This window comes from Schistocerca americana, chromosome 2 (assembly GCF_021461395.2).
Source record: "Schistocerca americana isolate TAMUIC-IGC-003095 chromosome 2, iqSchAmer2.1, whole genome shotgun sequence".
Taxonomy (NCBI): Eukaryota; Metazoa; Arthropoda; class Insecta; order Orthoptera; family Acrididae; genus Schistocerca; species Schistocerca americana.
The window spans coordinates 70,172,993-70,186,270 of NC_060120.1; the positions used below are offsets into that span (position 1 = coordinate 70,172,993).

Below are 13,278 nucleotides of genomic sequence, written 5' to 3' on the forward strand. Positions count from 1 at the left end.
ATGCTTCCATGTGACCTTGTTTTCGTACAGCAGTCAGCAGTTGTGGTATGAGTTTGGCAGCCATCCTTTTCATTCCCAAATTTTCTGTCACAACTTACTGCACTGAACTCCAAGTCACTCCTGACAACTGCACAATTTCTTAAATGGTGCGTCATTGATCTTCACTGATTATTACATGAATGTTTTCAAGGTTTTCATGCATTCATGCCATCGAAGGAGGACCATGTTTGTCATCAATTGACATTTCACCATTTTTGAAATAGGAAAATCACTGAAACACTTGAGTTTTCCCCACAGTATTGTCCTTTACATGGTTTTTAATATTTCAAGAGTTTTTTTTCCACTTTTTCTGAGCAGAAACCAGAATTTCACTGCCACACACCTCCTTCAATGATGGAACTTGGCTTACTGACTGGAATGTCCACTATACGTGTTCCAAGTGGCCAAATGTGGTGCTACAAAAGCTCTGCTCATCAAAAAATTAGTTCAGTTTCTTTTGGGTCCCATCATGCATATCAATCTCTACTGGTAACACATACTGAAATGTTGTGGGTCATTTTCATTAATATAAAAATGACAGAACAATGACATCACTAAACCATTCAAAAATGTACTGGCAGGGAGCTTGAGCCCTGTACTATAAACAGTCTGTTAATTGTGGAATTGCTTCCAGAAACCAAGCAGCAAGGATGTGCTTGGTAAACTTTAACTTAGGATAACTGATCGGACTGGCCTCAATATCAAACTGCTGGCAGATGATACCACTGCAGTGTAGCCACAGTCTTAGATGTGTGTATTGCGTGCCATCAGCTAACAGTTTTAACATGTATTACAGAGAGGGGTGTGTGTGTGTGTGGGGGGGGGGGGGGGGGAGGGGGGGGGCACTCAAAAGCAAGACTATCAGTGGCCTTGCTAAAATAGTCCAAGACAAATGGGTCAAGAGAGTAAAAAATCGGTCACCAATCCAAAATTGTTTCGAACATCAGTGCATTATTAGGCATTGGAGGTAGTATGCCATTGCTTCCTTCTGACTTTTGCAGACTCACCCAGCCAATTATTCGGGAATCTACAGTTTAACATGAATTCTGAACCATGGTGGATCTAGGCATTTTTCAAATGAACAAACATTGCCAGATGTGAAAGAACTGGTTGACTGGGGGTCAAACCCTAGAACTTTGGATCTGTAGTCTGGCACTTTACCACTGAAGCACCGCTCCTCTTAACTTAAATCTAAAAGTGCCTAAAATATACTTTCACTTAAAATTACAATCATTCTCTCTCATTTTCACTCACGTTCATTTACGCACTCATACCCCGTTATGAAGACTGTAAAATTTAACTTTGTCAGTGTTAAAATGTGTTATTAAAATCCTAACTGAACTATAGGGCAAGGATTAAAAAATCTCAGGATAGTGTAACTGGCTGACCACTTAAAAAAAACCCTGATGATGATGAGAAAACCATCCTGAAAACACATTAAAACCTACTCCCTAACAGTTTAGGGAAGAAGTCAGACATCTCGTGAAATCTTAAAAGTCTTATCGCATTCATCTCATTTCAGCCGAAATAGACGACAGATCAGCAAGTGAACCAACCTTAACGTCTTGCTTGAATGTAAAATACATTCAAGTAAATTGTGGAATACTGAAATCAGTCCATCACAAGCACAAGATATTGGAGGGTCTTCCGGCGAATGTAGGAAGTCATGTATTATTAGACTGTGCACAATATGAAAATGAGTACTTCACTGCACCTCAATGGGCAGAAGGTGGTGTGCCATGGCAGAGTAGCTGGTTTTACCAGCCATGACTTATTGTTTATCTCTTTCAGGCACTCTTGTTTGCACCGATGCACGGCTCTTTACCGCAACAGGAGAGACTGCATTACTGCATGTTAAATGCACATTTATTTCATTATCTTTACAGATGGGTCTAAAAAAGAGGAGTGTCTTGGATGTTCAGTAGTTTTCACTGAGTGTGTTCTCAAGATTTGGTTACCAAATGAATTTACTGTATTTGAAATAGAGTTGCATATAATTTTGAGGGCACTGGAACAGAGGAGACATTTCCATGTAGAGAAATCCCCCATCTCCTCCAACTCCTTAAGTGCTCTTAAATCTGTTCAGTGAAGGTATCCAGCAGACGAATTCACCCAGGAATCCTTTCTCCACTTGCTAAGGCTGGGCAGAAGGGAATTCAGGGAAATGAATAACCAGCTGGCAGCCAAGTAAAGGTATTCCAAATCAGGTGGCTCAGTGTGCTGTCACCTCCAAGCAGAATCATACCTTACCTGCATAAAAAATGCCAACAAGATGTGGATGCTGCAGAAAAGCCAGTTCATTGACCAAGATACCCATGATTTGGAGCTCAGAAAAAGACAACTGAGCAGCAGTATCACTAAGGACAGAGAGAAGATTACGAATAGCAGATATCAAAGGGTGACAAGAGTAATATCAATCAGTAACCTGGAGACCGTACACTGAGTCAACACAAATTAATACGCAGTTGAGGGAGTCTGTTTAATCAAATGTAGGGCTCTTTTAATGGCTATCAGTTACACTGCAAAAAGCACTACACATTCCTAGGAGCAAATGATGTTCCTCATGGCAGGGATGTTAAAGCCTATCCCATCATATCCACGGGTTTAGAGTAATCAGTGTCAATGACAGTAGCACCATGACACTCCTGAAGATCTGAGAGGAACATATGCCAAAAGGTCCACTGAAACTTTAGACCCTTGAAAGAGAATGGTCCCAATTCACAGTCTGCGTGCTAACCAAGGAGGGTGGAAGAGAGGGTGCAGATGAGGGGAAAACACGGGGGAGCACATTCTAAGGGGGTTAGGTAGATGTTCCGGCACAAGGCCTCAAGGAGCATTCCAACTGGTAATCCCAAAATCCCAACTGAGGGCAAGTATCATGAGACTTTTCGCTTTCATGTAAAAATAATTTGAAAAGCTGGCTGATTACTAAATTGTTAGATGGTGATTGTGTAAATGAGCAAGAGCTGGTACTGTTGCAAGTGAAAAAAGAAGAGCACTGGTTCAGAAAGAAGACTGACATGAGACTAGTCCGGAAGGTGGCAGTGGCCAGTCTCACTCCAGGATGATGGACTGAGTTCAATAATTTCAGAGCAGAAGGTGCTGCCAAGCCATGAACCTGGAAACCAAAGTCCAATCGGGATGAGACCAGGGCACAGTAAATATTGTGTAGACTACAGCACCCCCACTTCAAGGGGTGTGGGCCAGAAGCAGAGGGCCTTAAGATTTTACATCAGCTAGTCTTTAGTTGATGAATGTGAGGCAATCAAAGATGAGTTCCAAAGGTCAGAACTGTGCAACACCCTTGAAGCACTGTACAGTTCTAGGCCAGGATGGACAGTGGTATGATGATAGAAATGCGCAACTCACATTTTTGTGGGAGAGTTGGAAGCTATGGGAAAGTGTTCAAGCGGACATCCTGTGGACAGCAGGCTGGAACTGGCATTCAGCAAAGGCGGCAGATTGGGAGCTATATCAAATGAAAAAGTCATCAAGATTCAGTGCAGGGGCGACCACTGACCCGATTAGGCCACTAGACCATTGATGGTGATTAGGAAGAATGCAACACACAGCACTGAGCCCTGCAGGATGCTGTTCTCTTGGGCTTGTGGGGAGCTAAGTGATGCACCAACCCCAACGAAACAGCCAACTGGATAAAAACTGAATATAAGAATAGGTAGCAAGCCTTGAAAGCCCTAGTCACGAAGGATGAGTAAAATGTGATAGTGCCACACAGTGTCATATGCCATATGCAGGTAGAAAAAGGATCACAATTAGGTGTTGTTCTTCAGAAATAACCTGTAGATTGCTGTTTCCAACCTAACAAAGTGGTTGATTGTGGATTGTCCCTCCAGTAAAGAACATTGACAGGCCTCACAATTCGAGAACCTAGCATAATCATCAGGTTACTATCCTTTCAAGCAGTTTGAAGAGCACTTTGGTGAGGCCAATTAGTCACTAGCTGTCGATGGATATACCTGGTGTCAGGATTGGGGTAATGATACTATCTCATCACTGCAAAGGGAAAACATATTCTAGTCAGATACAGTTGAAAACCCTGAGTAGATGATGTCTCTTAGAAACATTTCGATGTTGATTCATCTGATTAGGAATCGAATAAGGGTCTGGGCCTTCGAATGTGATGAATCAGAAACCTGAAGCAGTTCCCAACCTGTGAGAGGCTCATTAATTTGGCGGAACAGTGGAAAGGGGGGGGGGGGAGCTAAATTGTATAGATATCTTCAACTTGTCTTTCATGTATTTGAAAGGTAGATGGATAAGACGAGGATGCTGACACTGCCGCAAAGTGGTCATAAGATGTTCAGCAATAACTGATGCATCGTAGAAACACCACCATGAAGAAGAGACGCGAAACAGTAGTTTGATCATTGGTGGCCCAGTAGAGTATGGAACTTAGCCCACACCTGGGTGAGGGGCATATGTTGTTGAGGAGGAGATGTAGCACTCATACCATGCCCTTCTTACTATGTTTAATTAGATACTGAGAGCATTAAAATGGGGTTGCTTAAAAGTGATGAGCGTGATTCAAGAAAGCTGTTGCTTGGGATGTTGCAGGGACCTTCGATGGCCCTGAATAGTTGTTGGAATGTCTTTGGTGCACCATGGCATTGGTTGGTGGCAGAAGATGCCTACAGAAAGGCGAGCAGCAGTTCCTTGCTTGTGATCAGATCAGAGATGTCTCCCACAACCTCACTGACGCAATCTGATAGAGGGGACAACGGTGACACCAGAGGTATACAATTGCCAGGTGGCCCATCGAAAAGCCCACTGTTGCAATTATTGGTCTGTCAGCTGACGACAAGGAAATGGCAGGATCACTGGAAAGTAGTGACGTCATGTAGCGACTATTCCAGTGAAGCCAAGAGATTGGAGGGTGGGATATCGAAAGGTCAATAGCCATTTGCGACACTAAAGTAGAGAGGAGCACTGACATTGAGGAGAGAGAATTTGAGATTGGAAAGCAGCTGGTTAATCAAAAAGCCCCTACCAGATAACATGGTACTTGTGCATACTGAAATTCCAAATAAAAGAAAATTGGGGGGGGGGGGGGGGGCGGGAGGGGGGAATGACTTGTTGGATTAAGGTGGTCATCTCAATGTATGGAAGCATGTTGCCTATGGGTAAACAAATGTCACAAATGATAGTGATCACTGGAGCCATTCACACTCCTACTGCTATTGCTTCCACTGTAGTATGGATCATATCTGTTTGAACCAATTTACAGACCCTTCACAATGGTATTTCAAGGCCAGTGCTGTACTACCAGAATTCACAGTAAACTCTTAGGGTTTGAGAATGGTCATCAGTGAAGTGTGTTTCTTGAAGAGCAACACATATCATAGAACAAAAGGAAATTAAATGTTCTTGTTCAGGAAGGTAACGGTAACATCCATTTCATTTTCGTTGTGTCGTCAGGCTGAGGGTGACCTATTTATATGTGATGTCACCAGGAGGATAGATCGTGCTCCAGGTTCACTGTCTGTCACTGCTGGAGGAGGAACAACATCAACAAACACTGCTTCACAGTCTGATAGCATGGCGGAACTAGTGTCTCCGAGGTCACAAGAGTAGCCTTCTCTCTAGATTTATTCTTTTTATCTTTCACTACTTTTGGCAGTCGAGAATCTTGTGAGGGCTTGTTCCTTGTTGTCTTAGGATCCAAAGAGGAGTGGGCAGACATTAGACCCATGGCTATTTCTGCCAGTGGCTAGTGTTAGGTCATTGGTCCATGAGCTTCCAGGAAGGTGGTTTCCAAATAAAATGCCCTGACACTTGTAGATGTTGTTTCTCCAGTCCAGTGTGGGGAGCTGAGGCTTCCACAGATGGTGCTGCAGAAACTATGAGATGTGAGGACCTATCACCCCTCTGAACTGATTTAGTTGCACAACTACAGGAGATAGACATTGAGGGGATAAATATGCCAGATACTGCCAATGACCTGGCCTTTGTAGTGGCAAAGTTCAGTATCAGTGAGACAGAATATAAATGATCATATTTTTATGGGCTTTGAAACGAGAGGTGACTGAATATCTTCAGTTCCTGAATTTTGCATTCTTTATTTAGGGCAGTATACTTTGGACATCAGGGAGGTTAGTCATTTCTGCAATTGACACAGACAGGTGGCAGCACACACAGCGAGTTTTCGCATAGTGCTCGACCATAGACTCCATAAATTAGGTCATACGCACACCGGGAAGACGTATTCTCAAAGTGTTGGCATCTCAAGCACCACATTAGGGATGGGAAATAAAGGATCATTTCACAGTGATAATACGATGATTTCGATCTTCTCCAGAAGTGAATCCCCCTCAAAAGCATGGATGAATGTACCAGTGTCTACTTTGTTATCTGGTGAGCCTCCATGTATGTGACATATGAAGTTGATACCATGCTTCTGCAAGTGTTCCCGTAGTTCTTCATTCTTCTGCAGCATTAAGTTTAAGTGAAAAATTACACCCTGTGCCATGTTTAGACTCCTGCGGAGTGTTACGGTAACAGGAACACTACCAAGATTTGTACAAGAGTGTAATGCCCAGGACTGGGCAGGATTCACTGTTTTAATTAAGATGGAACCACTTTGTTATTTACTAAGGGAAGAGATTTTCCCAAACACATTTTCAAAATTCCCCACAAAGAACATTGGCTTAGAGAGAGAGTGGACCCTTCATCTGTCCGAGTGGAAACTGGGAACTACGAGGAGTAAGATTCTGCAAGTTGTTTGATTTTGCTTTCCCTTCCTGGTGCGGCCTGAAAGGGAAAGTTATTAGGGTCATAACAAGCAGCAATGAAGAATTATAGTCTGTCTGAACAGGCCACTGGAGCCTCACAGCGACTGATTGATAGCTTAGATTTTTTGCGGTGCCAGATATCTCACCATAATACCAATTACTCTGACAAGGGCTCTTTCCATAGGTGCCATCCAGCCAGAGCAATGGCCACCTGGCTTGATGACCTTTGCCTTGAGTTCCGCTGCCTCCCAATGGACAGGCACCTACTCTTCTGCTTGCATGGGGAGGTAACAGCTCATGCACAAATAGTGTGTTCCCTGCAATTTGAAGGAGCTACCACCACACGGGTACCTGATAACCTCCCACATGGACTGCCTAGCATGCCGTGCATTGGATGACATTCCTGCATAGCCTGCACTTCTGTGAATATTTCTGGATTTTTTTTATTTTTTTGGGAAAAAGGAGGATGTCAAACCCAGAAGTTGGGATCAAACATACGTTAAATGAACCAGGTAGTGTAAAATAATGAGACAAAGTGGGAAAAGCCATAACAGTCATCCTACAAGCAAGCTCGTTTGTCATCAGGGGATATGTCCTAGAGATAAAGTCTGGATTGGATTGGATTGGATTGGATTTGGGGAAGAGACCAAACAGCAAAGTCATTGGTCTCATTGGATTAGGGAAGGATGGGGAAGGAAGTCGGCCTTGCCCTGTCGAAGGAACCATCCTGGCATTTGCCTGGAACAATTTCAGGGAAATCACAGAAAACCTAAATCAGGATTCTGGATGTGGGATTGAACCATCATCCTCCTGAATACGAGTCCAGTGTGGATAAAGTCTGAGGAAAGGTACAGTGGGAGAGTAGATTGCATCACAGGAAAGGTGAAGTATTGCAACGTCTTGGGGCCTCAGGCTTCTCACACACATGTCCACAAAAGAGTTGTGAGCTCTCTGGGGGTGGCAGTTATCCTTCTCAGACATTATATAGCAAATATGGTACATCCAATTTTTTTTTCCTAGCTTTGGGAAGTGGTAGCACATCTGCAATAAATAAAGGTAATTTCTGTTTGTTTCTAGTAATTTTTGCATTTAGAATATGCTGCAATATGCCAATATACTCTACACAAGGCATGGGCAACCTTCAACAATCCGTGGGGCTGATTAACATACACTACGTGATAAAAGTATACAGACACCAGGCAGAAAATGATTTACAAGTTCGTGGCGCCCTCCATCGGTAATGCTGGAATTCAATATTGTGTTGGCCTACTCTTAGCCTTGATGACAGCTTCCACTCTCGCAGGCATACTTTCGATCAGGTGCTGGAAGGTTTCTTGGGGAATAGCAGACCTTTCTTCACGGAGTGCTGCACTGAGGAGAGGTATCGATGCCGGTCAATGAGGCCTGGCATGAAGTCGGCGTTCCAAAACATCCCAAAGGTGTTCTATAGGATTCAAGTCAGGACTCTGTGCAGGCCAGTCCATTTCAGGGATGTTATTGTTGTATATCCACATTCTGCTCTCTCACGATGTATAATGACTACTGAGGTCACTGATACGGAGTACCTAGCAGCAGGTGGCAGTACAATGTACCTAATGTGAAAAGCGTGTGTTTTTTGGGGTGTCGGGATACTTTTGATCTCTCAGTGTACATAAAGGGGCGATCAAAAAGAAACATAATGGAGGCATAATTACAGAAACCAGTATCTGTATGTTAGAAGTATTGACCCTGGCTGTAGAGACTCTTGTCCCACTGTGACACAAGGCAGTGAATCGCTGCCTCATAAAATTCCCAGGACTGCAATGTTAACCAGTTCCACACATACAGCTGGACGTTGTCGTCCGAGGTGAACTGTTTGCCCCTTCAGAGCCTTTTTAAGGAACCAAAAATGGTATAATCACAGTGGGAGAGGTCTGGACTGTATGTAGGGTGGCCGAGAACCTTACATTTCAAATTTTGTAGGAGTTCCACGAGTGTGTTGGCCATATCAAGCTTTGCATTCTCGTGGAGCAGAATGACCCCACTGGTGAGAGTTTATCCCTTGGCGAAGGGTGGTCAAGGTTTGTGGGTAACACTGGGCATACACTGTTGTCCTGCGCCACAGGAAGTGAATCAGAAGAGGGCCATCTTGGTCAAAGAAGAAAATCAGCATAACCTTTCCTGCACTCATGTGGATGGCTTGGCTTTTTTTTGTGGTGGTGACCCTGGATGCTTCCACTGGAGATTTTGTCATTTTGATTCTGGTTTGAAGTGATGGCACCATGACTCATCTCCAGCCACCACCTGTGCCAGGAAAGCATTCCCTTCCCAAGCATAGAGCTGCAGATGAGCAAGACAGTGGGCCATTCGACATGCTTCCTGGTGTGGTTGAAGACTGTGGGACACCCATCGGGCACACACTTTGCACATGTGCAGTCGTTCCTTCATGATGGTGTGAACACTTCTGACACTCAATATGACCACGGTGGCTATGGCTTCCACTGTCACTCGGCGGTCCTACGTAATGGGTGCATCCACCAGCTGAACGATGTCATCGGTAATACAGTGTGGTGCTCCAGACTGTGCATCATCAGCTAATGACACCCATCCTTCCCTGAAAAGCTTGTGCCATGATTTGACCCTTGCAAGGTACATGCAGTGTTCGCTGTACACTTGTGACATTTGTCAATGAAAGTCTGTTCCTCCTGCTCCTTCCACTGTCAGAAAATGAACAACACTTCTTTGCTCTTCTGTTGACACCTCCATGTTACTGTTTGCAATGTGACTGGCAGCATTGGACAATTGATGCATGTTGCTGCTAGCTCTGTATAGTCACGTGATGTGCATGCATGCCCTCTAGCAATGGGCTGTTAACTTCCATCCTCTGCTGGAACCACACCTCATTACAACCATGATATTATCCTCCTGTCACCGGTTTGCACATTCCAGACTCGGGCTCATTTGTTTTGGAAGCCCCTTATATATGCATCAGCTCATGGGCCACCTCATCACCTGACAGTGCTCCTAGCACATCAATTCAAAACTATAGCGTGTGACTTTAATGTTTCTGGGGTAACTCACTGATATGAATGGTAACCCTTCCTCAACTCACCACACCAAAAAATTATGCCTCAAAACACAGGTTTCTGAGAGTACATTCATTTTATGTTCACCGCAGCTTCAGATGTTTAGACTTGTTTAAGCATTGTGAACATTGCTTCTTTACTTATGTCATTTTACAATAGCTGTCTTAAAAATTTTCCGTTGCAAAATTCTGCAACGCTGTTAGTAAAGGGACAATGTTCATGAAATGTACGTAAATGTAAATAACTGAAGATGAGATGCCAGGCATCTTGAAATGTTATCATGGAAAAATAGACACTTATAAAAGCAACTGGTTGCAGCTACTACATTTTACATAGCCTTCAGTTTCAACAGTTCTAACGTGTTCTAATATATCTACAACAGACACGTATTATTTACTACTGTCAACATGAGAAAAAATAGAAAAAAATGTCAACGAGGTAGGCAATCTCAGTTGTCAAGAACTGGGAGTAACCTCGTGATTTTTGGTGACAAGCAGGTCATTCGAGTCTCCTTCAAATGCAGTGGCAGTGAAATGTCACTGCACATGCACAAAATAAGCAAAACTATCACTAGTCTGCATTCTGAACTGCACACCCAAAGTGAGCTGAGCGTCGCCGTAAATATCTGAAAATGTGTACTGGGTGGAGTACAATGCGAGTGCCTCTCTCTCCCATGAATTTGTTTTACAGATCGGAATGGAACCAATTGCAGGTCGCATACAACCCACAGGCTGTCAGTTGCCCACCCATGCCCTACGCTATCGATTGTTTAGTTCATAACGACGACACAGTGATTATTATTATTATTATTATTTTTTTTTTTCAATTTAGCACTGTGACTACATTCAGCTACAACGATACCTTTACATTCTAGCTGCATCATTTTCATATTTTTTTAAATATTTAATATTGCTATTCCCTTTGAACAAGTTCTAAAAATATGTCATTAATCACATCAGTTTTTTTTTTAAATTTAGTATTTTAATCTTATTTTGTTCCACAACAATGGGTTGACTACATACATAAACTTTTCATTCATAAAATCTAGGCTCAGAACTGGCGAAGTTATAGGACTCAGTGTTACTGGACCTGAAGTCTAATTGGCACCTTTCAGTGTACAGATGGTGACAATGGTATGCCGGATCCAGTCTGGTGGTATCAGCAATCTTGGTGAAATGCTGAAACACTGCCTGACCAATGTTTCTTGATGGTGTCTGGAGATACCCCTCTTTATGTACAGCCTGCTTTGTCTTTTGAAAATTCTTCTGATACCTTCCCATTCTGGTGCTGAGCTGGTGGAAAGGTTAAATGAGTTCTGGAATTCTGCCATCAGCGCCTGTTACTCTCCTTAATTATAATGGACCTCCCAATCCAAAAAGCTGAGACTTTCTCTGCAGTTGGTCAGCATTTGAATCTGGACAATACTGCCTGCCTGAACTTGATTACAGAACAGCACTCTTCAATCCATCAGTGCACAGGTGGTCTTTGGATGATCTGAAGTCTTTGGAATGGATGCATCAAAACACTTTGGTGGATCACCTTTGCAATGTGATCCATCCATTCCTAGACTCTGTTGTGTCATTCAAATACTGTTAGTTGACTGTACAACAGCCAGTTATCCTTTCTGAGCTTTCACTTGAGCTCTCTGTTTGGTCACTCTTTGTTCTGTTACATGTATTTCAACAGGGAACTGATCACTCGAGTACATATCACTGGTCACTTCCCACTGAGCAATTTTCGTGAGCACAGGAGAGCAAGTCATGAAATTTTTGATGAAAACAACCCTTTAACAGTGCTGAAGTGTGCGTTTTGCTCAATGTTTAGCACACAAAATGCTTTGATACAAATGAGGTTCTCAATAACTTGATCTTGGGGACAGGTGATTGTATCTACCAACATTGGAGCCAATAAATTCCCCACACAGTGGGAATGGATGGAGGAGCTGTTCAACATCGCTGAGAGCCTTAGGAATACAGTCGTCAATTATGGTAGGTGCAGTGAGCATAGTGTCATACTGTATGGTGCTTGCAATGTTGCCACAACAGTTGTTAAGTTGGTACTGAGATGATATTCATCAATGATGAATATGCCTCTGCTGACTGAGATTGTCCTTTCTGTGGAGTGCGTCAGATAGATAGTTAGTTAGTTAGTTAGTTAGTTAGTTAGTTACATGTTGCATACACAATCCGGATGATTCTTTTACCAAGTTGATGTGGAACAAATCAGTTTACAGGATGCCTGTACACAATTAGTATTAACATTAATGAGCACAGTATTTTTTTGTCCTACTCGTGCAACTACATCTAAAAACAAGGCATTTTTTTAAATTTTTACTTTGTTTTTACAGGTTGACTGTTTTTAAATGGAAATTTGTTTGTGGAATGGGAGGAGTTGTCCAGGAGAAATGATTTTAGGTTACATTTAAAACTTGCTTTGGTGCCTGTCAGACATCTTATGATACTGGACAAATAAGCAAAAATGTTTGTCACTGCATATTGAACTCCTTTCTGAGCCACTGACAACTTTCATAATGAGGAATAATAAAGATCATTTTTTGTCAAGTGTTGTAGGTATGAACATCATTAGGCTTCTCAAACTGTTATTTATGACAAATTTCATTAGCAAATATATGTAGTGTAATGGTGCAGTTAAAATGCGTAACTCTTTGAAGAGATATCTACATGCCTCCTTAAATGGGTTTCTCGAATACAGACACAGGGATCTGCCTTGTGTCAAGAATGTTACCTCCTTCACATGAATTCTAAACCTTCGGGTTCCACTGCAGTATGAGAGTCATTTTATCAGTGAAGTTTTCTTATCTCTGTGTTTTATACTGCTGCTGAGGTTGCACTTCTACTCCACTATCTCCATTTCCTGGATTTTTTTCTCTTCAAATTCATCAGTCAATGTGATGCTAAATGGTCTGATGATTTGCACTTGTATATTTTTTTATTTGTTTGACATTTCTCTTTCAAAGGTGATGCTGGCAGTGATGGACATTTTGGCATGTTGCTTATTGTACTTTGTGGCACTCTTGGTTGTAGTGTGGCTGTCTTTTGGTGTCCTCAGAAATTTATGTAACTGTTTTGCTGGTCACCAATGTGGAAATACTTGTTGCTTTGCGACTACACTTGTAGGAGCACGTATTCATGCCCATGATGTTTGTTTGCATCTGAGTGAACATGGTGACCTTAGTGACATGGCTAGTAACCATCAAGGCAAAGAATATGGGTGGCCTCATGGACTTTTATTTATTTATTTGTTTCAGTATAGCACACTCACTTGGTTCTTTGAATCATTGCACCTTCTTTTTCTCCTGAAATATATTGCAACTTTGATTCCATGCTGCATGATCAACACCACATTTGACACAGAATTCTCTAAGGGAACAAGTGACCCCTGCTTCAAGGGCTGCTTTGGCATAT

General features: G+C 42.5%; 1 protein-coding gene across 1 annotated transcript in view; it reads right to left on the reverse strand.

The window, feature by feature from the left end:
* LOC124596270 (alsin) overlaps positions 1–13,278 on the reverse strand; it is a 186,565-nt gene that overhangs the window by 112,598 nt on the left and 60,689 nt on the right. The window lies entirely within an intron of this gene.